This window comes from Tenrec ecaudatus (assembly GCF_050624435.1).
Source record: "Tenrec ecaudatus isolate mTenEca1 chromosome 10 unlocalized genomic scaffold, mTenEca1.hap1 SUPER_10_unloc_1, whole genome shotgun sequence".
NCBI lineage: Eukaryota > Metazoa > Chordata > Mammalia > Afrosoricida > Tenrecidae > Tenrec > Tenrec ecaudatus.
In genome coordinates this window covers 3,941,108-3,967,236 of record NW_027457623.1, presented here as the reverse complement: position 1 = coordinate 3,967,236, position 26,129 = coordinate 3,941,108, and the positions used below count along the sequence as shown (strand labels likewise).

Sequence of the window (26,129 nt, the reverse complement as noted above, 5' to 3'; positions counted from 1 at the left end):
CAACTCTTCTGAAGCAGACCACCAGGATTTTGTTTAAGAGGCCTCTGGATAGGTTTGAACTGCCAACCTTTTAGTTTGTAGCTGAGTGCTAAACAACTTGTGCCATGCAGGGTGCTAAGCTCAGAAACTCAGTCGGTGCTTCATGATCTCAGTTGGAATTATAGAGAGGGTCAGTGATGACCCATTGACTGCTGGGTAATTGTTGATGTAGTCTCCCTGTGCAGACATGTAAAGTACCTGAAAACTTAAAATCCAACTCATTGAGTGCATCATCCTGCCGTGCGCCAGCCCAGCAGCATGCTCTGCTGGGGACATTTGGCCATGCCTGGAGACATTCTGAAGAAGGGAGTCCCACTGCCATCTAGTGGGCTGAGACCAGGGATGCTCGCTTAGCATCCTGGTGCAGGGAACAACACAGCCCCACAAGAAGGATGTTGGCCAAAATGTCAGCAGAGCTGCCACTGGGAAAATGGTCTAGTCCAAGTGCTGACCTTCGTAGAGGAAGAAAGCCAATCCAGAGCAGCTAAGTGACCTGCTGTGGGTTGCACAGCCTGATTCCAAGCCCAGTACTATACCCAAAGCTGTTACCACGCCCAAAATTAAACAGCAATAGCTGCCCAAAGGCCTCTTAGTTTGAGGACCAAGTAAGACAGTAAATGAGAAAGCCCTTTGACAAATGTGGCATGCTGCACAAACATGAGATGTTATTACCCAGGATCTTTTGATATATGTAAATAGATCTTGTACCAGGTCAGTTAATTTTCCAACTGCTCTATCTGAGCTTTCAGATGGCAGCACCTCTGTCCAACCCAGGAAAGGACTCCTGTGCATGCTGAGCAGCCCTGGAAAGCCTCATGCCTGGCTTCTCCCACCCCTCAGCTAATCTCCAAATGATTAATAAGGGCTCTCACTATGTTGTGGCTCCCAGCTGACAGATACTAGGCTATCAATGCATTCGTATCACCTCCTTCATGCCAGAGGGACTCAGTTATTCGAGGGGTTCCAAGGAGGACCCAGCCTGAAAGAGAAACGGGCGAGAGAGAGGAGCGAGACCAAGCAGATTCTTGTCAAGGTCTGAGTTTATTGCTACACAAGCCTCTCTATAAAGGGTGAGGCAAACAAGGGAGTTCAAAGGGGAGATAAAAAAAAGGAAGGGCGGGGGTGTAGAGCACACAGGGCAGGCGGCCGCAAGTCTGCAGTTGGAATGTCCGGTGCTGGAGCAGACAAGGGTGGGCCATCTGGTGTGTGTCAGGGTAGAGATAAGGTTGAGGTGACGTGGCTTTAGCCCTGCTGGGCAGGCAATATGGCCTTGGTTTTGTCAGGCTGATTATGTCCGGTTCCCAACATGAGAGAAGCCAGGAATATCTCCTCTCACAACTGTGCAGCAAACGAGATCAGATCCCCCAATCTGATTTTCAGCCCTCCTGTCTTTCCAAGTGAAGTGGATGGTCCATTTCACGTTGTCTCAAGTCTTTGCACATTGCATGCCAACATTGCGACACAGGGCGCGGCTGTGGGTCTTAGTAGACAAAGCCCCCACCCAGAACCCTGCCCCCAGAGCTCCTTAGTCACCCTTCACAACGCAGGTCCAGGCCGGGCTCCACACTGCAAGGCGATCAACCCTGACCCTCCAGTGTGGCCGTCCTCACACGCTCCCACATCCACCTAGAAGGACTGGAGATGAGAGATTCCGGAAGCTCCCTGCCTCATCTGCCTCCCTCCCCAGAGTGACAGAGCAACTGTAACTGATTAGGCAGGATGCAGCCTCATTCCCAGTCCCCACCCTCTCTGGGAAAGCAGGGCTGTCTGGCACCTCATCCAAGGCCTTTCCCCTGTGATCTCATTACTGAGTAGCTGCTCCTCTACCACCCACCTCCGTCACCTCATCTAAATACAGGGGAGATGAGTATGTCTTCTTTGCTGCTCCTTCCCTGAGTCCACCCCAGGAGCTCCCTGAACAGATCATCAATCACTTCTCATTACACCTGCAGCAGCCGTCAGATACTGCTGAACAGAGACAGGCGCCTCCCCTGCTGCTGCCAGGCTCCAGTGCACATGTGCACACACACGTGCACACACATTGTACAGGCCCACTCACATGGACACACAAGCATGCACACCCATGTGCACAAACTTTGTTCAGAGGTGGGAATTCTGCCCATTTTAGCCTCTAATATTGCAATCAGAGAGTGATAGAACAATGAAAGATGAAGGTGGATGAAGGAAGATCTATTTATTCCCTTACTTGTTACATAACCATTCAGGGCTCTTTTTTTATCCGTACAAACACACCACCACCACCATCAACAATCATCAAGTAGCTGTCATGTATGCAGTGCTGCCCTATTCAAGGCGGTGCTGAGTATGTGAGGAGGATTCTCTCTAAAGCACAGCTCTGAGGAAGTCTGTCTCCTTCGCACTTTTACACACGCTGGGAGAGGAGCCTGCAGGAGGCTCCGTGCGTTGGGTGAAGCCACACGATGAGTGAGGAGACCGAGTGTGAAGCCAGGGGAATGAGAGCGCAGAGTTCACCACTTCACCACCATGCTGGTGTGCACAATCGATGAAAGGGTGGCTGCCAGCTGCAGGACAGAAAAAAAGTAAAGCATGTAACTTGTGGTTTTAGCTCTGGCTTACTTCCAAAAGGAATTGTTTTTGTTGTTCTAAAAAGCTTTATACCAAAAAAAAAGAAAGAAAGAAAGCTTTTTACCTCTATAAAAACAAAAGGCTACTGCTGTCAAGCACCTTCAGACTCAAGCCAGAGGAGAGCTCTCCCAGTGGGCTTCCAAGCTGTAAATCTTCACAGAAACACAGTACCTCCTGTGGAGTAGCTGGTTGGTTCAAGCCAGCAACCTGGCAGTTAACAAGTATGTCCCTTGTACCTGTAATACCTGTATAAAGTGTATTAAATATGAACTACTCCTGGTGTGTAATTTTAAATTGAATTATTGTGCCTGGAACTTTTTTTTAATAGCTAAGAATGGTGAAATCAGACTCCTTTAGATGTTATGAGAAGAATAGACACTACACAGGGCTTGGACCCAACCCAGCTTAATTCAAAGGAAGGCAGATTTATTTTCTTCTGCTTCCCAGAAGGTTCCTCAGCAGAACGTGTGTTAAACAAAATTGTTTAGCTATGGAAAAGAGCAATCTCCTCTTGGGAAGATTCTGGTAGAAAGGGGCTTTGGTTACATATCCAGCTCAACCCAGCCCCAGAGCCCTCGTCATGTTTTATTTTGTTTTGCCCTTGACACTGATTGTCTTGGGAACTGTGGCCCCCGAGCAATGGCCAGGAAGTCAGGTCTTCTTGATGTAAATCCTCTAATATCCCCTACAATGATTTTCAGTGCCAATGGTAAGGCCCGCCTAGTGGCTGCCACATGCCCCTGAGCAGACACGTCAGAGCAGATGAGAGCATGAGACAGCATTTAAGAGAATGGTAGGCTGGCCTTGACTTAGCTGTTTGGCCTCTCCTCAGAAGTCATTTGTGACACTGACTGTCATGGGTTTCATTAAGAACAAGTCTATCTCTACCAAAGAAAACTGCAAGGTAAGAGGACTTTCAGCTCCAGCTACATATGTCTCCAAACTTACTTACATATTGTCCTGTTTTCAGAAGAAAAAAAATTTACTCAGTGCCTCCCGGGCAAATAAAAACTTTGGTACTACAACCTACAATCCCAGATAAAGTGTAGGTATCTGCTTTGGCAGCTCCCCTGGATCGAGCTGCTCCAGTAGCTCTCCACAAAAACCCTGTGAAGAGATGATCAGGCAGGATAGCCTAGTCTGTTCTGCAGAAAGAAGCTACCCCTGGAACCTCAGTGGCTTAAAATCTAGAAGTTTATTCTTGTTCATGCAAATTCTGACACTGGAAGGGCAATTCTACAGGGTGTTTGTCCTGCACACCGTCCGTCAGTGATTCGGGCTGCTTCACAAATATGGTGCCACCAGATCAAAAGGTGGATTCCAGGTCATCACAGAAGAGGAAGAGAGAAGTGGGGGTTGTGGATCAGTCTTTACATGCTTTGACACTTTAGTTGACATAGATCGCTGGATAGGGCTGCTTATATAAAGGTTATCAGTTCAAACCACCTAGCTGTACCACAAAAGGAAGGAGTCATCTGTTTTCATAAAGGGTACAGCCTAGCCAACCTCATGCAACAATTGTACTCTGTACCACAAGGGGTGAGCATGAGTCAGAACTGACTTGAAGGCAACAGGATTTGGGTTTTTTGTTTGTTTGTTTGTTTGGTTGGTTGATTGGTTTGGTTTGGTGAGTGGGAGGTGGTTCTACCTACAGCATATTAATCTGAAGTAGTCACTTTAGGTTTTTTTGTTTGTTTTTTGAGAGATGTGGAAAAGCTCATTGGCTTTAATGGGGAGTTAACTCTGCCGCAGACGGCCTCCTCAAAATTTCCCTCCCGCTTCAGAAACTAGCAGAGATTTTCAATGAAGGAGCCTGCTGGCACCCGCTGGACATCTCCTTGCAAGGTCAGTCCTTTGGAGCCATTGGGAGGGAGAAAAAAGAGACTTTTATTCCTGTAAAGAATTCCAGCCCCAGAAATCCTGAGGGGGAAATTCTGCCCTGTCCTCTCGGGTCACTATGAGTCCGAATTGAATTTATGGCTATGAGTTGAGTTGTAATTCCATTCACTTACTGCTATTGACAGGTTGCTAGATTAGGGCTTGTCTTCCCAAATGCCAGCACTAAACGAAATTGAGCTGTCCAGGCCACAACAAAGGGGTTGGAAATACATCAGGCACACTCATTAGACACCTATGGCAAAATTCAGAACTGAGCATGCTCTGACCCAAGTCATGTAGACCCAGGTGGAAGGTCCACCTGGTCATACAGAATAGGACTTCACAAAAGTGCACCGAAATCAACCAATACGATCGACCAATGTCCTCCAGTGGTGTTGGGAGGTGATAGAAGTAGGCCTGGGCTCCTTGTCACCCTCCCTTGTTCACGTGCTCTGCAAGTGGAGGGTGAGGCCCTTGGGGGTTCCTGCCGTGGCTCCTCAGCTGGTTCTGCACTCCTGCTCAGGTATTCCGCCCATGAAACCGCCATATTCAGCTGCAAACTTTCCCCACCCCTGCCATGCAGCCCGGCGTGCTTTCCGGAGATACTGGGGACTTTTGGGGACTGCGATACCTGAAACTTTCTTCCATAACATTCACTTGGATTTACAAAACTGCTTCTGCCATATGAATTCTTTCAGCGTTGCTAAGCAAGAACTGAGGTCAACCACCCCAGAAACCTAACACTATCAAGTCAATTCTGACTTATATCAATCTAGGGGGTCCTCAAACTATGGCCTGCGGGCCGCATGGCCCTCAGAGGACATTTATTCAGCACGCCGGGTGTTTTTGCCCCGTTTTTTTTAACTTCAAATTAGGTATGTGCAGTGCGCATAGGCATTTGTGCATAGTTTTATTTTTAAACTATCATCCGGCCCTCCAGCGGGTTTGAGGGACAATGAACTGGCCTGCTGTTTAAAAAGTTTGAGGACCCCTGAAAGGACAACGTAGAACTATGCCTGTGGGTTCCCGAAGTTCTAAATCTTTACAGGAGCTGAGAACCGCATCTTTCTCTGTGAGCCACTAGCGGATTCCAACTGGCCGGCCTCATGGTCACACACATTCCACCAGGCTCCTTGAGCCTTAACTTGATAATTTAATGAAATTATACTTCTCCAAGTCACACTGTATCATGGTCTATAATCTTGCTATTCTAATATCAAATTTAAAATAAGGAATATAGTTAAGCTCCAAATCCATAAGCAATAAGATCATTGAATCTCTTTGGACACTATTACTTAAAAAAAGAAAAAACTCTGTTCAATTATTTTCAGCACAGAAAAGCTTCCAGCGTTTACAGCTTAGTATTTAATTGCTTTTTCTCTTCTTCTTTTGCATTGGTGAATCATTTTGAGCTTATAATAATGTCAAAATAATAGTTTCCAGAGCCTCCAGGCATTCACTGTGTAATGATCATTTAAAAGATTTCTTGGTTAGAGGGTCCTCAAAAGAATAAAAAGCGTGTCCGCATCCCTGGTCATTTCTATATTCAAAAGAAGAAATTGCTCATCAAATGCTACAAGCCAATTTCTTTCTTCAGCCAAACTGCCCATTTTAGCATCACTGAATTAAGCAAATGGTTCTACATTTCAAAGTCAACAATGATACTCTTTTCCCTTTAACACGAGCATCTTAAACAGCTCAAAAAGTAGTCGAGCTCTTTATTATGGCTTTTCCTGAGAAAGCTGTTTCGTTGTTTATTTTATTTATTCATCTAGACTTTCATGTTAAGATTTGTGTATTTTAAGTTCTGCTAGTCAGGACATTTTAAACGGAGCCAGATTTTTTTTTATACTTTGTCTTTTAAAATATAATGAGACTGAGCAGTACATCCCTTAATAAAATATAAAGTCTTCCTATTTCTGTTTGTTTGTAATTTCCCTAAGGATAACTCTTAAAGTAGTAAAACCAAAACCCCCCATAATGAATTACATTTGGTCTACTGGGGGTTGTGGCCAACCTTTAGATAGAAAAATCCAGAGACACCCTTCTGCATCTCCTTTCCCAACCAAACCCCGGTGGCTGGAGGCCGGAAGGAAGAAAGAGGCTGGGCTGCTGGGGCAGGGTGGGGAAGGGGTAACCTTGCAGATTATTTCAAATTCTACTCTGAAGGCAGAAAGTTATCCCAATGAGATAGCTAGAGATTCACTTCCTTAGAAAAAGATTGAAATTAATGTGTCCCTTAGAAAAGCCAAAGGAAAAAAGTCGTTATTAATTTAGGCAATTGAAGAACTTTGAAAGCCATGTCTAGTACATAAAAACACCTGTCCCTAGAGCCCATTGGCCTAGGAAACTGAATTTTTATACCATGTAAAATAAAGGAAGGTCATTTCTTAGACTTGCTCAACAGAAGATTGTCATTTTAAACCGGTTACTGTAATGAGAAGCTGGGTTTTCGTAAAAAGGACTGAATGCTTGAGTCAGTGTGAAATGAAATTAGAGATGCATGTTCTGCGCATGGCAGCATTTCCGGAGGAGTCTGTGTTCCCGTGACTGCTCTCAATATGTCTCGTGCCTTCTGGGAAACTCACAGCGTGGTGCCCACATCTAGTCTCTCGGACTTTCTTGCCAGCTTTGGAAAGGTGTTGAGTCTGTTGGATCTGCTGCACAGAGACAGCATGCAAGTGGACCCTTCCCACATTCCTCAGAGAGCAGCCCCCCAGTGTAAAGCTGTGGGTGAGGTTTGATGACCTTTGCCCCTTCATCATCCCGCATTCTTTGACGGACCCAAGCGCTCCCCCGAGGCATTACCGGAGAAGCAGCTACCCCATAGTTTCCAGATGGTGGGTATCAGCCTGTGTGCTCATTGGGATTGCCAGAGAGCTGTCCAAAAGACATCTTTGTCCCATCTCCACTGAGTCCGATTTTATTGGTCTGGAATGCAGCCTAGGTGCTTGGATTTTTTTCTCTCTCATAAGTTTTTATTGTGAATTGGGTGAAGGTTTACCAAGATCATCAGTTTTTTATTCAACAATTCATACACATTGTGTTTTATGCCACTTATTGCAATCTCCACAATATAACATGACTTATTCCACTCCCTACTTATGTCTTCTGTTTCCCTTCCTCCTCTCTTCCTACCCTTCTGAACTTGGGCCTTGGATTAATACTGCCCTTTTGAGATCAAATGGTTTGCTGTTTTCAGGTTTGTGTGCCTCACTTGTGTAATTGCTCCCATTATAGACCAATCTATTATTTGGCTGAATATTGAACCACAGGTAGGAGTTCATTTTCAAACTTAGTGAATAAGGACCATCATTTCAGAGGTTCTGTTAGTCCCTATCCAGCCAATAAGCCTGGTCTCTTTTATGACTGTGAATTTTGCTTCACTATCTAGGACCTTTTGATGTGATCACTTTCAAAGAAGTTGGAATTGATAGTTGGAGATCATCTAGTTATTCTGTGCTCAGAGTCATGAAGTCTAATGTTCATGTGGTCCACTCACCACTCTTTCCTCCAGAGTGAGGGTGACAATACTTGCCACCTAGATGGCCACTTGTGAGCTTCTGAGATCCAGCTGCTACTCACCAGTGTGGATGTCGACCATAGTCTTTACAGTCTAGGTAATGACAATTGTCCTTGGTGTCCTTCACAACTATAATCCCCAGCCCCCAAGCCCAATAAAGCACTCCCTCCAGTTGTTCGGTTATGCCTAAGGAGTTTTGATAACTTCATCTTCTGTGTGCTCCGGAATATTCAATTCCCTGGATGATCAGAATGGTCAGTCAGGGCTCAGAATCTTGGTGTTAAGGCTCCTGGTGAGATCCTGGCACATCAGACACAGAGGTTGTGAGGCTAGAGGATGGGCAGAAGGGGATCATACTGAGTCTAACAAGGAAAGAAAAGGAAATGAAGGATATAAGCAATTAAAAGCAAGCGCATAAATAGATACAAATACACAGATGGCCCTTGCAACATTATTCCCAATCTCGCAAACGTGTCAACGGTCTAAATACCCATCAATAGGTGAATGGATAAGTCAAACATGTTGCCTATGGTATATACAATGGACTACTACTCAGCCATAAAGAGAAATGAACTCTTGACACAGGCTACAAGAGGAATGAACCTCATAAGCATTATGCTGAGTGAAATAAATCAGCTTCAAAAAGGACACATTTTGCTTAATTCCACTTACAAGAAATATCTAGGCTAGGAAAATGAATAGAGACAAACATATCCCAATTGTTTCCAGGGATAGGTAGGAAGGTAAGTATGGTTGTTACATAATGCCATGTCAATTGGACAAATAAGTGAGGTGGAGTCTTTCTTATACCTATATGAGTGTCCTTGGATTTATTTCTCTAGTCAACCCAGCCTAACCCAGTAGGGCCTGGAGGGGAAGTGCCATCCCTGAGACGATACTGAGCTTCCATAAGGGTGATGACATAATTTTGGAATGGGTAAGGATGATAATATGAACAACATGCAGAATGCCACTTAGTTATAATCTTGTAGAGCGTGGAAGTGACGAATGTTTTGATGCATGTATATTTAGTACGATTTTTAAAGAGTGTACGCAAAAGAGCAATATGGCAAGTCTGTGTTGCCATTTGCTGTTGCTCAGCTAAAAGCGATTCGGGCCTGTGTAGTCCAAAGGGAACCACAGAGGCTCAGGAGGAAAGCTGGTACCATCTCCAACTAAGACTTGTCTGACCAAATGCAGAGTCTCCCTTCAAGTAACTGACAGGTCAGAGGCAGCTCATCTCTGCTGCAGAAGCAATGATTTGTCTCAATTCCCAGACCACTGTCACAACCATGTCTTGTTGCCCTCGGTGCCCCCCTTCCCCACCACAATAAGTCACTAGAAAGCCATGCTTCATTTAAAAACAAACAAATAAACCCCTTCTGCCTCCATCCTGGCACTGTTTCAGCTTATTTAGCATCATAACATATGTCATCTGTTTCCCTAAACAATCTAACATGGACATGGCACGATGGGACTGATGAGTTAGGCAAATGAGAACCAGCCTGCCCTCTGAACACACACGATGGCATTTGACTTGCTGTCAGTAGATGCTGTCGCGTTTCTTCTCCTCTTTCCTGGAAAATAAATACAGAAAAGAAAGAGGACATGAAAAGGGCTGCAAGATGTTTAGCTCTGGTCTTTCTAGAAAGTGTAGAAAAAAAGTATGTGACCCCTGCCTGCCTTTAGATGCCCCACTCCTCTGGCTAACAAGGATTGCGCACTGACCATGGACAAGACATCTGGATCTGGGGGGAGGATATAACAATTGCCCCCACCAGCAAAGAGTTTCCAGATTTACGGGACTGCACAGGCCAGGGAGCAGCTCATAAAAAGAACAAGAAGAATCGCAAAGGAGGGTGTGCTCCAGCACCACTTCGTCCAGCTGCAGACACATGAAGGCAAAGTTTCCTTTGCTTTCAGTCAAGTTTATGATTTCCGCGGCATCCCTTACCAACACCTTCACAAAGATCTAGGTTCTTGGGTTGTTTCGTTCCAGGGCGGACATCACCTTGGTAAAGCCACACTCTAAGGACAGCTCATGGTCCAAGAATTCCACCTATATGTTTTGAAAGGGGCCATGTTAAAACCCCTGGCTCAGACTTTCAGGACTGGGCACAATACAGCAAACCCACCATGGGGACAGCAGGATTTGGTAACACTCTCATCTCCATCACAACCTGGACCTGGCAAAGCTATTTTCTTCCACTCACCATCTTTCAATCAATATTTACTCAGCTATTAGTTGCTCCCCAGGCTCAGCATCAGAAAAGTGTTCAAACGTTACCTAATTGTCCATCTAATGGTAGAGGTCTGTGCAAGGGATATGAGAGCAAGAGGCTCAGAGATGATCAGTGGGTAACGAGAGAGGGATTCACCTTTATCATTTGTAGAAAGCCCCTGGCAGACTTTCCCTGGAGCAAGCAAATAAAGCTGCTCCCGGCTCAGCTCCATTCCTGATCTGGTCTTGCCATGAGACTATCCAGGCTTTGTCCCAACCCCACGTTCTGGAAACCACGAGTGGAAGGAGGTGGATCTTGGGGATACCATGGAAAAGAATGGGCATTGCACAACACTTCATTGTACTCATATGGAGCTTATACAAAGGCCAAGAGATAGAACCAGGTGAGACTGTGAACAGGACAAGGTGATACTGCATGGTTTAAAACCAGAAAAGGTGTGCATCAGGGTTGTATCCTTTCACTGTTTTTATTCCATCTGTATGCTGAGCAATTTATACAAGAAGCTGGCCTATGTGAAAAAGAACATGGCATCAGGATTAGAGGAAGACCCAAGTAATGTCATTAGGAACATTTTCTCACTAAAAATTTTAGGTCATGGCATCAAAAAAGTGTCATTTTAACCTAAATGGGTTTTTAGACCAGTGAAATAACAGCGAGAGTGAGTCAGCATTGTGCACAGAATTGAGCGATACTGGTTCTTTGGGAAATTCATAATCCAACACTGACACTGCTGAGATAAAGGATGACAGTGAGGAAGATTCTACACCTGAGCTCTGTGATGGGCCAACGTGGTGCTCTACTCTCTTCAGGAATGGATGAGCCAGCTCCACCAAGATTCCCCTTTACTGGAGCACCTGCTATGTATGTAGACGTTGAACACAAGAACGCTTTGGCGTTCCTACAATGATTTCTGACCGATGAGGTCATCGAAAAATTGATTATGATAGCCCGGAGGTTTACTTTCAGGTTTTAACCCCTCTTCAGTTAATTTCTGTGCATGGGGGAAGGTTTGGGGCTTGCTTCATTTTCCTACATACGGTATCTCAGTTTGTCCAACACCATTTGTTGAGCAAGCAGAATTTGTCCCTTTGGATATTTCTGTGTCCTTTTTCGAAGGCTAGTTTCCTGTTGACTGGTGAATATATGTGTAGCTTTTCTGTTCGAATCCATTGATCTATATACCTCTCAGTGTACCAATACACTGCTCTCCCTTAGGGAAAAACAACAACAAAAGTTGTATGAGCCCCTATATAATGATTTTTTTTAATGGACGATGAACTATTTTCCAGGCCAGCACTATCCTATGTTTGAGCACATTGCTGCAGCCACTGTGTCAATCCATCATGCCTTATAGCCTGCGGTACTCATGTTCAGGTATAGTGTTCTGCCATTCACAAGGTTCACACTGGCCAGTTCTTTCAGAAGTGGAAGACCAGGTCCTCCTCCCTCGTCTCTCTGTCTGGAAACTGCTGAAGTCTACCTGCAGTGAGTGACCCAGCAGGCATTTGAACTACTGGCTGCAAAATTTCCACCATTACAGCCAAATGCAGGCCACCACAGTACAACAGACAGTAACAGCATCTTAACACCACACAAAGGCTCCTCCCTGGGGAGACCACGTGTTCAGGCAATTGCTGCTGTTACACATGTAAGTGGGGGCTACATGAAGTCGCACCATCTCCTGTGGCCCTTCCAGGAACAGGCCATTCTGCTGTTGTTTCTACTGGACTTAGGCTCAGCTGCCAACCTGCCCTCTGCACGCATTCTTCTCCTTACCCTTCCATGTCACCTTCTCTTTGCCCAAGTCAATACTGCTGGTCAGTCACCTACTGGTGGATGCTTGCTTCTGAAGTTTCTGAACCACATTTCCCCATGGTTATGAGACATTGCTGCTGCCACTGCGCGCATTTAACAGGTTACTTTACACCTTCAATGAGAAATCTAGGGGAATAGAAAGAAAGCTTCTTCTTTCTCCCAAGGAGTGGGTGGTGGTTTTGAACCGTTTCCCTTGAGGTTAGCAGCCCAATGTGTAACCCACTACACCAGTAGAGCCTTGGTGGCACTGTCCAGCAATTATTAGACTGCTAAATATGAGGTCAGGGTTTCAAACCTACCAACTTCTCCTTGGGAGAACGATAAAGCTGTTCCCATAAAAGACTGACAGCTCCAGAAGCCCTCTATAGGGTGGCTATGAGTTGGAATTTTGCGGTCATTTAGGGCTTTTTGGTGGCATGTGATTTTTTAGGGCTTTTAGGTTGTTTGTGGACGTTCAAGGTGTGTTTGGGGCATTCGGGTGGTTTGGGGTTTTTAGGGTGTTTTATAAGATTTTAGGGAGTGTTTAAGGGATTTAGGGGTGGTTTTTTAGAGTGTATAGGTATTTTTCAGCACAATAGGGTGTTTTTAGTGATGTTGCAGAGTTCCTTAGGGATTTTAGGGTATTTTTAATATTATATGTGTTTTTTTCCCCCAGCATTTTAGGTTTTCTTAGGGCTTTCATGGTGTTTTCAGGGCATATATGGGGTTTAGGAATGTTTAGGGTTTGGGAATCTTCTAAGGATGATTTTTGGAAGTTTCACATGTTTGGGTGGGCATTTGGTGTTTTTTTGTGGCTTTAGAGTGTTTATGGGATCCTGTCAATTTGCAGCTTTAATTCCGCAAAGAAAAGTCAGACAGCAAGCCAGAAAGGAGCAGGAAATGAAGGGGAAGCCCAGGCCACATGTTACAGCTGCCAAGTCCGGAGAACCTAGGTGTGGTCGTTGGCTACCTGGGACCGGGAGTGGGGCTGTGCTCCTGCCCAAGGGTGCTAGGGAGTAAACCAATCTCAGCTGGACGTTTGGCTTTTCTACTAATTAGCCGACTCCATGAACTTTCCCAAGGGCAGCTGGCGAATTGCCAGGGGAACCCAGCTAGACCCCCCACACAAAAGCACAGGGATGGTTACAGGAACAGGAGGTTTCACACAGTGGATGTGCAGGGCTTGGGGGCCAAGGTGAGGAAGGGGCAGCAATAAGGCCTGGTCCCAAATAATCAGACACTGAGCAATAAAAGTACAAGGACTGCCAAGAGAACATGGGGACAAAGGATGGCTGGACTTCATTTGATATCTTTGGACGTGCTGTCAGGAGAGACCAGTCCCTGAAGGGACATCAAGTCCATGAAGGACATGATGCTTGGCAAAAAGTGGAGGACGGGCAATAAAACAGCTCGAACCAGTGGCTACACCAGTGGGCATAGTAACAATGGTGAGGATGGTTCGAGACCTGGCAGTGTTTTATTTTACTGCTTGTGTTTTTCTAGAACTGTCTTTCCTGGATGCACGAGGAAGGATAACTGTGCTTGTGGGAAGCAAATGCACAGTGGGCAGCGCTTTGGCCAACATAGGTACACCACCGGCACACAGTGCCCCCTTACTTGGCATCCAAAGTGACACGGTTTGTCTTTCCCCAGAGCTCTCCAGCCCTGGGGGAAGCGGCCCTGCCTTCGGCGCACCGCCAGGGGGCAGCACTGCTGCTCTCTCACTGGCTACATCTGTGAGGACCCAGAGAGCAGCTCCTTTCTGCTGCTCTCCTCTCAGACTTCTGCCAGAAGCCTTGGCTCGTCCTGGATCCTCCCTTGATTCCCACTCTGCACCTTTGGGGACGCCCAGCCCATTAACTCTCTCCCATCCTTCCTTGCTGCCTCTTGTCCAGATGCCTGAGCTGGGCTTCAAGTAGTTGTAATGTTATGCTTAGGTGAGATGTGTTCAGCTTGTTTACTGTCTATATACAAGAAAAGAGTGCAGCCCAAGACATCCACCCTTTTGTTCCTCTATGGAAAGCCTGTTACGTGTCATAGTCTTCTCTCTGTGCAGTGCTTTCCTCTGCTGCTGATGCTTTTACATGAAATAGGACTCGGTGTGTCACCGCTACAGGAAATTATCTCTGAAAAAATAATATGCCCAGAACTCAGAAACAGTGTCAGCTTGCATCTGGCATCATGGAAGCATCATGGGTGTGTTTCCATTCATTCGCTCCTGAGTGTCACATGTTAAACTCAGTGCATAGCATAAACAGCAGCAGGCACAAACTGAGACAAAGCACACCCTTTGCTGTGAAGCACATTCCGACTCCTGGCTGCCCCTGTGCCACAGAGTAGAACTGCCCCGCAGGGGCTCCCTAGCTGTCATCTTTACAGAGGCACATGGCCACACCTCCCTTTTGGGAAGCCACTGGGTAGGTTTGAACTTCAGGGTTGTAGTAGTTGATGTTGTAGAGCCCTGGAGTCAGTTCGGATTCATAGGGGCCTGTGCACTAGAGAGAGAAACAAAGCCCAGTCCTGCGCCATCCTCGCACTTGTTACTGTATTTGAGCCGATTCTCGCAGCCACGGTGTCAATCCACCTAAGTAAGGGTCTTCCTCTTGTTTGCTAACCCTCTGCCAAAAATGACGCCCTTCTTGCAGGACTGGTTCCACCATAGTAATATGTCCAAAGTACCTGAGACAACGTCTCCGCATCCTCTTTCAGATCTCCTGCCTTTAGTTTGTCAGCTCACTTCGATGGAGTCGATGCTGAGCCATAGCGACTCTATGAGATCAGAGCAGAACTATCTCTGTGGGTTTCCCAAAGGCTAACTCTATGGGAGTAGAACGCCTCATCCTTTTCTTCTGAGGACTGACTGGTGGTTCCCCACTGCTGACATTACAGTTGACACCCAAGGCATAAGGTACTATGCCACCAGAAGTCCCTTGCCCCTGTGCAATAACCAACACCACCTACACACAAAACCCACCCCTTCTCTGTCAGTTTGATGTATGGTGATGGCTTGAGTTGCTATGAAATTGGAAGCTACTAGGGGGAACCCGACAAAAACTACAATTTTTTCAAAACTATGCATTTAAATTTTTTATCCCCTTCATAGTACTCTCCATTACACTTCACACATTTGTCTAATCTGTGATTACATTCTTGGAAACATTTTTCAAACTCAGCAGTTTGGGTGACACCCTTGTTTTTTCTCCCCCTCTTCTGTGTTGTCAAACCACTGTCCTTCATTCATGGAAACAGAAAGAAGTCACATGGAGTGAGTTCAGGTGATTAGGATATGAGGGACAAGAGAGGCATGCTTTTTGGGGGGATGTTTTCATACTGTTATTTCTTTTCTCTTTTTTTATAATCAATTTTTGGGGCCTCATACAACTCTTATCACAATTGATACATACATCATATTTGTACATTCATTGCCCTCATCATTCTGAAAACATTTGCTCTCCACTTAATCCGCTGGCATCAGCTGATAATTATTCCCCATCCCTCATGAACCCTGAATAATTTCTAAATTATTATTTTGTCATATCTTACACTATACAATATCTCCCTTCAGCCACTTTTCTGTTGTCTGTCCCCCAGGGAGATGGTTATATGTAGATCCTTGTAATCCGTTTCCCCTTTCCATTCCTCCCTCCCTCTACCCTCCTCGTATCGCCACTCTCACCACTGGTCCTGAAGGGATCATCGGCCCTGGATTCCCTGTGTTTCCAGTTCCTATCTGTACCAGTGTACATCCTCAGGTCTAGCTAGATTTGTAAGGTAGGATGGGGATCATTTTAGTTGTGGGGGAAGAAGCATTTAGGAGCTAGAGGAAAGTTGTATGTTTCATTGTTGCTACAGTGCACCCTGACTGGCTCCTCTCCTCCCTGCTACCCTTCTGTAAGGGGATGTCCAATTATCTACAAATGAGCTTTGGGTTTTCACTCCACACTCCCCCGTATTCACAAAGATATGATTTTTTTGTTCCGATGATGTCTGATACCTGATTCTTCCGACACCTCGTGATCACACATGCTGGTGTGCTTCTTTCATGTGGGCTTTGTTGCTTCTCAGCTACATGACCACTTGTTTAACTTCAAGCTTTTAAGACCCCAGAATGTATAACTTTTGATAGTCGACCACCATCAACTTCAGTCACCACATTTGCTTATGCACCCATTTGCCTCCAGCAATTGTGTTGGGGAGGTGAGCATCACGGAATGCCACTTTAATACAACAAAGTATTTTTGCATTGAGGGAGTACTTGAATGGAGGCCCAATGTACATCTGTTACCTTAATACTAAACCTATAAATATATGCATATAGATCTATTTCCCCATCGTTATACATAAATATATTTACATATGCACATGCCTTTATTTAGACCTCTATAAATGCCCTTTGCTTCCTACCTCTTTCCTTGATTTCCTTTTACTTTCTGATTGTCCCACTCTCATGTTCAGCCTTCATTTGTGTTTCAGTAATTCCTCTAGGTTACATTACTCTTGGTCACACTCTACCAAGCCTCCTACACCCTCCTCACCATCTATTTGGATCACTTGGTGTTCCCTTGTCCCTGGGTTTGTTAACAGCACTTCCTTTTTCCCTACACCCCCCTTTCCCATCTCCCTCCCCCAGCTGTCAGTCCCATTGTTTTCTCCTCCAGATTGTTCATCCAGCCTATCTCATTTAGAGAGACCTGTGGAAATCATAGCATGCACAAAAACGAGACAGAGCAAACCCAAGCAACAAAATGAAACAAAAGAACAACACCACCACCAACAAGCCAATGACAAAAAGCAAAACAAAACACAAGAAAGAAAAGCTTTTAGTTAGTTCAAGGACTGTTTGTTGGCCTTTAGGAGTGCTTTCTCATAGAGTATGATGGGTCAGCTAGCCCTGGCCTCAAAGTCTATTTTTGGTATTCCCTGGGGACTTCGTTGCTCTGTTCCCCTTCCTGTTCTGTTGTACACCCTTAGTATTTTGCCTCGGTGTGCTGGGATCAGATCGGGCGATAGAGGCATGCTGTTTTTTGTGTGTGAGCAGGTGCACTGTCATGGTGGCAAAACCAGTCCCCTGTCTACCACTAATCAGTCCTTTTTATTTTAAATAAATCATTTTATTGGGGGATCTTACAGCTCTTGTAACAATTCATACACCAATTTGTATGAAGCACATTTGTACATACATTGCTATCATCATTTCCAAACATGTTCTTTCTCCTTGAGCTCCTTTTTTCCCCTCCTCCCACCCACGTGAACCACTGATACTTTATACATACTTTTTATTTTTATATTTTACGCCTCTGCTGTATCCCTTCACCCAAACTTCTGCTGTTTGTTCCCCTGGGTGGTGGAGTGGGGCTGTATGTCCATCATTGAGATTGGTTTCCCCTTTCTTCTGCTTCTCCCCCCTACCTTCCCTCGTGGTGTTGCTACTCTCAGTATTGGTCCTGAGGGGTTTATCTGTCCTGGATTCTGTGTGTCGGAACTTCTAGTCAATAGCAGTGTGCAAGCTCTGGTCTAGCCAGACAACTCAGACCTTCTTACACAATATCTTCAGAACCTCTATATAGGAAGCTTGATTAACAGTCTGACCTAGTGCAATGACTAAACTCCAAATGCACTATCACCCTCACATCAACAAAACCAAACAAATGAGCATCTTCTTGAAGTTTGAGTTCACTTGACGAGGTGTATTTGAGTGAGGTGATGATGGCGTCTTACACTGACTTGATTTATGTTTGCATTCTGGCTTGTGAGAAGAGCACAAGGTCTTGTCACCAGCAATGACCTTGGGAAAAAAGTGTGGGTGCACTAGCTCAGAGCAAGTTGCCAGATGCCTGCCCAAACAGGAGAATGTATATTTTGAAATGTGTACCCAGTGGAGCTTTGTACCGCTTGGTTTTTTGGCGGGGGTGGGGTGGGGGTGGGTGGAAGGCCGGCTACTCCTTTGTAGGTTAGATAATCTGAGATGTGCTATTTGAAATTTCCTGGGGCCAGTTTTAGACAAAACTAGAAAAGTTAATTTTGCTGTATGGAAAAATCTGACAGTCTGGAAGTATCTAATTTTCCTCACATGCCATCATTCCCCTAGTAGCATTATTCTTAGTTAAAGCTCTCCTCTGTTCCTCCTTAGGGTTTCCCCCACTACCTGATGTTCCTTTTCTCCTACTCATCATCAAGGGACTTGTGTCCAAAGTGAGGACAGCAAATAATTAAGAGACCCTCCTGACTCTCTGTTAAGAAGGGTGCTCTGGTGCATGCGTGTGTTTATGTGTGCACATACAATCGCATTTGAATTTTGTTGGAAGAGGCTTCATAGAGACAGAGAGTGACATGGTTAGAGCTGCTGCACATGTAGAGCACTGTACTCTATGGTGTTCTAATTCAAATGCATGTAAGGTCCAAGAGAGGTAATAGAAGCAAGTGACCAGGGTCAGGGAAGGCAGCAGGAGGAACTGAGGGAGCCTGAATGCCTCACACCCTGCCAGTTTCACTGATTCTTGGATGGGAGAGTACCAACCTAGTGCTGTGAAATCTTCGCAGTTTTCAGAGGCTTGGGGGATTTAAATTTTGTATGTAAAAAATAGACATCAAAAATGCTTGTAATTTATTGATTTCGATAAACACACTGAATGCCAGTACTCAAGTCAAACAAACCAAACTGACAGCCATCGAGTCTTTGCCAACTCATAGTGACCCTATTAGACAGGGTAGAACTGCCCCTCAGTTCAGCTCCCAGCCCTGGAGGCCCACCAGTTCCTCGTTATTATCATGAGGAATACTATTTTCACAAGAGCATTACATACCCCTAGAGACTAAACCATAAAGCCATATAGGCTTTGACCATCAATTCTGATATGCTTTTTCCTCAAACTGATGGGTCATTTGATGGAATCCTTGTATTACTTCCCTAACATAAAAATTAATCAAGCAAAGGAGATTCAGTGCTCGGTACTACAGCCCCCTATTTAGAGATTAACTCTTAAAAACCACCACCACCACCACCACCACCACCACCACCACCACCACCACCACCACCACCACCACCACCACCTTATCTATGTTGATAAAAACTTGAGTAGGCTGTATAAATATCTCAAGTATTTAGGATAAAATGGATTCTTATTCTACTGTCACATATTTAGTTTGAGTTATGTGTTTCCATCTGAACACAAATTAAATAGACCTCATTGACATCTTTTCAAAATGCCATAAAAATTAAATGATTACCTTAAAAGATACTCAGTATAATTAGGCATCAGAAAAATGTACATCAACACTAGAGCGAGATAGTGTTTCAACCCATCAAGATGACACTAGCCAAGAATATTAAAAATACCATTGAGTGCTGGAAGAATGAACAGATTTGTGTCAGAAGAACAGTCTGAGAGGTCCTTAGAAGCAAGCACGGGGAGACTTCACATGCTTTGGGTATGTTATCAGGAGATGCCAGTCCCTGGAAAAGGCTGAAATGTTAGGTTCAAGTATAACAACAGTTTTGAAGATGGTGTAGGACTGCGCAGTGGTTCATTCTGCCTTGAGTTGGAACTGACTCAATAGCACCTAATGCTAAAAGCTAGATGCTTTTGATCCTAAATGAAAAGTGGATGGTCCAGCCTCCATACCAGCTACGTGGACAACTGCCCCTCCCCCCAGAAGAATTTACTTTAGAAGACGGCACTGAACCTGTAGCTAGGGGAGATGGACATGTCTGATCAGAGCACACAGGGGCAAATGAAGGGGGAGGAAGAGAGTGGAGCACACACTGGTCCACCAGGCTTGGAGGATGATTTTGGCACTCTGAACAGCCAATGTACAGAGTGGACCATATGGCTGATCCCACTATGAGACATGCCATCCCTTGCTGGCCCAGGGCCCTATGGGGACAATACCGGAGACTCTGTGTTGGGACTGACCCGACTGGCCCTCCAACCCGGAGGCAAATCACTAAAAGCATGCAGCAGAGCAACCATGGGAGCAGAGCGGGTAGCCCCTGAGGGAGTACAAAGGACAGACTCTGGGGCCAGAGCATGATACGCCATCAGACCTGACTGAAGGACACACCTATAGAAAAAAAAAAATCAGACCTTGATCTATTTACAGGTTTTTCTTTCTTAAAAATTTTTTTTGTCTTTTAATTAATTTACTCTTTTATTGATCATTGGTTTTCTGTTGTTGTTTTTTTGTCATCACTGTGTTCTCACCCATCGCCTATCTTGCTATGGTTTGATTTTTGGTGCATATTATTATCTCAACAGATCTATCTAGATAAGATAGGCTGGAAGAATAGGCTGGAGGAGAAAACAACAGGACCAATGGTTCCCGGGGACATGGGAGAGAGAGAGGAGGGGGTAAGGAGGTGATGCTGACCAATCCAGCGACAGGGGAGCAACAAGTAATCCAAAATCCGTCGCAAGGAGGGTGTGAGAAGCCTGGTAGGTATTCAGCAAGGGCAATGTAACCAAGAGAAATTACTCAAACCCAAGTGAAAGCTGAGCATGATAGTCGGACAAGAGGAAAGTAAAAGTAAATAGAGGAAAGAACTAGGTGACAAAGGGTATTTCTAGAGGTCTACATACTGGCATGTACATATGTAAATATATTTATACAGGAGGGTTCGTAAATAGATCAACGTGCATATATTTATAGACTTAGTATTAAGGCAGTAGATGGACATTGCCAAATACTTACTCAATGCAAGAACACGTTATATTAAATTGGCATTCCATGATGAACACCTTTCCAACATGATGGTTGAAGAAAAATGTGTGCACTAGCAAATGTGGTGAAGAAAGCTGATGGTGCCTGGCTATCAAAAGTTATAGCATCTGGGATCTTACAGGCTTGAAAATAAAGAAGCGGCCATCTAGCTCAGAAGCAACAAAGCCCACATGGAGGAAGCACACCAGCCTGTGTGACCATGAACTGTTGAAGGGATCAGATATCAAGCATCAAAGAACACAAAAATCATGTCATTGTAAATGAGGGTGAGTGCAGAGTGGAGACTCAAAGCCCATTGGTAGGTAACTGGACACCCCCTTCCTGAAGGGATGTGGGGACGAGATAAGCCAGTCAGGGTGCAGGGTAGCAACAATGAAACATGTTTCCTCTAGTTCCTAAATGCTTCCTCCCCCCACTATCATGATCCAAATTCTACTTTACAAATCTGGCTAGACAAGGGGATGTACAGAGAGATCGCCTTGGAGATTGGGTGGATGTTCCCACAGTAGCGTGGAGCCTCACAAGTGGTGGTCAGGCGTTTCCCACAGTCACTTGTAGGACCTCAGGATTTAGGCTGGGGATGCCCCCACTTTTTATAGGGGAGAACAACCTGTGGCTTAGTGTGTGGGAGAGGACCAGCGTGAATTCCCCAGCTGCTTGCCACACCAATAAGTGGGGGGTGGGAGCTCCCTCAGTTGGGCCTTCAGGTTTGCCCTAGGCAGAGGGGAGTGGCCTGGAGACAGCTATTGTCTTGTGATGGGAAAGAGAGTGAAAGGAGAGGAAAAAGAGAGAAAGAGGAAGACACAGACTGGGGCAATAATGCCAACCAGACTGACAACCACTCACCCACACACAACTAAAATGCACAGAGTAAACAAAGGTGACAACAGTAAAAAAAAAAAAAAAAAAAGAAAGAAAAGAAAAGAAAACAACTAAAAAGGAGAACCAAATCTGTGGAGGCTGTGGTAGGAAGTAGAGAAGAGCTAGATGGAGCGGAGAAAAGCAGAAAACCTGTAAGAAGAGCCCAATAAAAGGAAAAAGAGAGAAGAGAAAAGGAAGGAGGAGGAGAGAGTATTTTTTAAATGGTTAAAGAAATAACTGACCCTGTGTTATGCTGTGTGTAGCTCTGACTCGTCCTGTGTGCAGTACTGTCTTAGGGGTCAGGCTGCCCACTAGGAGGACAGGGTTGCCCTAGGCAGAGTGTAGGGCTCTGGAAACCAGCAGTGGTATGTGCAAGCAATGAGAGGGAGCAGAGAGAATCGTACAAGCTAAGAGAGAGGTGAAGAAAGCAAAGACAGAAAGAGGAAAGAAAGAAAAAGAGAATAAAGAGAAAGAAGGAAATAAATCCAACTGAGTTCACTAAGGTTGGCTGTGATGGTAAAGAGCAAGGAGAGAGAGAAGGAGGAAATAAAGTATAAAGTAGTAGCTGATCCCTGATTGCTTGGATGAGGGGCCAGAGGGGTTTAGACACTGCTCCAACATGGCAGGTCAGTGTGCCCTTTTAATGCCGGGACCCAGTGGTGCTGGGCAGAATTGCCCTAGTTGACGAGATCACCTTAGGGGCATGACGGAGGTTTCTTCAACGGTGCAGCGCACTGTAGGTGTTTGTCCCAGGTGCCTTGTGTGGTGTACAGCACTCCCACACAGGGCAGGCTGGAGTGCCTCCTGCTATTTGGGTTGATTTGCCCTAAGCGGAGGGAAGTGACCTGGAAGCCTTTAGTGGCATATGAGAGGAGAGAGTGGGAGAGAAGAGGAAAAAGAGGGGAAAAGGGGAAAAAAAGAGGGATAAAGAAGAAAGCGAGTAAATAAAAGCCCAACACCAACCTGAGCACGTTGAAACTGAGTGCGGTGGAAAAGTTAGAAGGGCTAGTGAATAAAGTGAGAATAAGTAGAGCAGTGGGTAAGGAGGTAATGATACTTGATCACCTGTCCTTGAGGCCAGAGGAATTCCAACTCTTCCTCAAGGTCACAGGGTCATGGACTTGTAAGGTCTCTCTCTCTGGCCTAAATTCCAACCCCAGTCCTTGGCTCCCCGCGAGAAAAATTTCATGCGGAAGCCGGGCTCGTGATCCAAGTGAATTTAATGAGAGTTAAAAGAAGCTTCAGGTTTTACAAGGCACCCATAGGATTCCTTTGACCATGGGGCCTGGCAGAGACTGCCTCAGGTCATGCAAGGATCTCTCTCCTCCCAGGAAGACGACCTGGACCACCCCTCTCCCTTCTGGTTCTTGCCTTTTCAAGGGTTCCCGGGGAGGCTGGTGAAGGACCCCAGGTCAATCCCATTGGCTGAACTGCAATCATCTGGCCCAGGTGGGCTGCTCCAGGTGCAACATCCATCGGAGCCCACGGGCAGGAAAATCCAGCTTTCCTATGCTGGCTCTCCTGGGCATGCGTTAATGGACTTTCCCATCCCTGATGTAGGGTTCCACAGATGCTGTGTGAGATTACTTCAAAAGCAAGATCGCGCCCGTGGCCAGGGGTCACTTGGGTGCTGGAGTACCTGCCTTGTGCTGCATGTAGCACTGCAGCAGGGGCTGGGAGGGGGCACTGGGGGGCTCCCTCAGCCCCGTCTAGGGCTCCAAGACCGGCAGGGCCTCCCCAGCTATGTGTAGAATCACTGAGAGGGAAGCTTGTTGTCCTATCTAGACTGCTGATGCTTCCTAGATCAGAGGATTTTCTTTTTTATCCCTCTGGCCAGCTAGAATGAAATTGTCTCCCACAGTCTCTGGGCTACAGCTCAGTGCTGTTTAAGGCTGACACTGCTACAGCGGGTCTTTGTTATGGTAAAAGCTGCCAGGCCCTGTGGCTGAGTTCTGGCATTCCTTAGCTAGGTTGCTTCTTATGCTGATTTATGTTAAGGGACTCCCCATGTGGTGCTTGGAGCTGAGCAACCAGACTTGGGTTTGAGTTTTAAACCAATCATTTATGTTTCACCCTTAAAAAAAATTCTACTTGTGATGTGCTCAGATTTGGTGGCTGTCAAGCTGACCCCCAGAGGGGGAGATGCAGCTTATCAGGGGGGTTGTTTACTAGTCGGCCAATTGGAACTAAATTTGCTCCCTGGACTCCCGACTTTCTGCCTTTTTCTCCCACACCATGATCTTCCTAAGGTAATAATATATTTTTTCTTCTACTCTAAATTATGGCTACCCACCACCAACCCCTGACCGTGAGCTCAAGGCATCCAACCGCATGGAGAGCTCAGTGTGGGGTTCCCCTCGTGTCTGAGATTCTGCCCCCTCTCAGGGCGTCCACCTGCAGGGATCCCTGCTCCAGGCAAGGGCATATCTGGCGCCTGCCACTTCGTCAAAATTATAGTGCTGCTTTAAAGCATTCTTGGTTTGCTTTGTGAGTGGAAATCCCACAAAAGAAGGGGTTCAGGAGAAACCCTGTTACCCTAGTTCTAATTTCAGAACTCCACCTCCCCGTTTCCTTCACCTAATTTCCTATTTTTCTGGTCTGGCAGCAGGAGCTCCAGATAGATGGGTCCTATCTGGTTGCCATTTTCTCTGAATCCCTCCATCTATTTTTTTTTACACTCTTAAAAAGTACAAAACATTTACTCTACAAGCGCAAACAGATTTTCAAAAGCAGGGAAAAACCTGAACGTTCAGTACATGGTTCAATCGTCTTTTCATCTCTGCACCCTAACTATGCTGAGCTCCATGGAACTGCATGGAGGGGAGCTATTCTGGCGTCATCGAGCCAAGTGAGTGTTTTGAATTACCTCAAGTGAATATTTGACTGGAAAGCATAGGGTGTAAAAAAACCCTGAAATCAGATGGTGCACATCTATCACAAAGAACAGGGCCTTGTACTTAAACCTTTTTTCTGAAAATAAGCAGCCATCTAAGTGAGATGTCAACTAAGTCCGCCCAGAACAAGCAGCACAGCCAGTGTGATGCCAGGGTGATAAATAATAGAATCTCAATCTGCAGGTATGAACAAGAATCAGAGCTTAAGTTCGGAACACCCAGTTTGCAAAAGGACTCAAATGCACATGCGGGGTGAATTCCCTCTGACCACAGCCCATGGACATGAACAGATACAGTTAAGTTCAAATGTAACACCTGATCATTTGATCTCTTCAGACTAATTTTAATTTGGTTCCAGTTTTTAGTATTTTTCACTTTCTGTTCGATTGAGGTTTTTCTCTCTTTTATCATTGTTAGTTTTTCTTTTCTACTTGTTTCTTGATTTTGTTTTGTATTTTTTTTTAATACATATGAAATCCAGGAGAGGCAAATCCAGAGAGACACTAACAGAATTAACAATCTCCTAGGGACAGGCAGGGAAGATTTGGGGGAGTGAGGGGGGGGCTAACAAAAATGAATATAAAAGAAGGAAATGATGTAAACCTGATTGTGGTGAGGATTACACAAATCTTAATATGACTGAAGTATTGAATGATATATGTGAATTATATGAGAATTAAAATAAAACAAAAGCTGAGGTCAGAGATAGGGCAGCAATTTAGCTCTGAATCTCTTGGTGAAGATTGAATGTCATTTTGTGCCAAGAGCCCATTTTTCCACTCATGAAGTTTGGGGAACCGGCGGCGGCGGCGGCTCGGGACAGGGGGGGGGGGGGCGCCAGGGGAGGGGGCAGACACCAGGAGCAGTGGTGGCAGCGGCGGCTCCCGGCGCCATCTTGGGCTGATCGATGAATTGAACAAAGAGGATCAATTTCCGATCAAGCGAGTTATCAATGGGGGCCGGGGAGTGAGAGGGACTTGTCCACGAGTCGGCCCCGCTTTTCCCGGCACCCCCCTCCTCCCCTCCGCCGCGGCCCCCCGGCGGCGAGGCAGCCCGGCGCCCCCGGGGAGGCCGCGACCGCCCGCAGCCCCCACCCCCGAGCGAGAGGCCGAGAGAGGAGAAGCCTGACCTGCAGCTGCTGTAAATCAAAGCGCTTCCAATATTGAAACATCGATCCCACATTGGCCGCCATCTTGAGACATATTGAGATGGAGTGAGAGGCTGATAGAGAGGGGGCTGGAGTTCAGGAGCCGCCAGGAGGCAGCAGGCGGGCGGCGCCAAAACCCGGCCTGGAGCCGGCCGCCGCCGCCGCCACAGAGGAGTGCGGACTCCTCCTCACGGCGCCACCGCCGCCAGGGCGAGCCGAGCCGGAGCCGGAGTCGGAGGCCGAGGGCGCGGCGGCAGCTGGCCCGGCCTCGCGCGCGGCCGCCCGGCCCCCGCCCCCCGCCAGCGGCCGAACGAGCGACCCGCCCGCGACCCCCGCCCCTCCCAACCCCCAGCCCCGGCCGGCGGCCGCCCGGCTCGGCGCGGCCCGGCCCCGAGGGGGCGCTGGAGGGCGGCGAGAGGGCAGCC

At 46.2% G+C, this 26,129-nt stretch overlaps 1 long non-coding RNA gene across 2 annotated transcripts; it reads right to left on the bottom strand.

Moving 5' to 3' along the window:
* Nucleotides 1-1,061: 1,061 nt before the first annotated feature.
* LOC142435916 (uncharacterized) lies at nucleotides 1,062-25,811 on the bottom strand. 2 transcript variants are annotated; one of them, XR_012781667.1, is made up of 4 exons: nucleotides 25,687-25,811; nucleotides 9,570-9,624; nucleotides 2,711-8,409; nucleotides 1,062-2,582 (listed from the first exon to the last, which is right to left on the bottom strand). It is a non-coding gene; the product is annotated as an uncharacterized LOC142435916 (long non-coding RNA). The 2 variants fall into 2 exon arrangements; XR_012781666.1 differs by lacking the exon at nucleotides 25,687-25,811 and having other exon boundaries at nucleotides 9,570-10,956.
* Nucleotides 25,812-26,129: the final 318 nt, after the last annotated feature.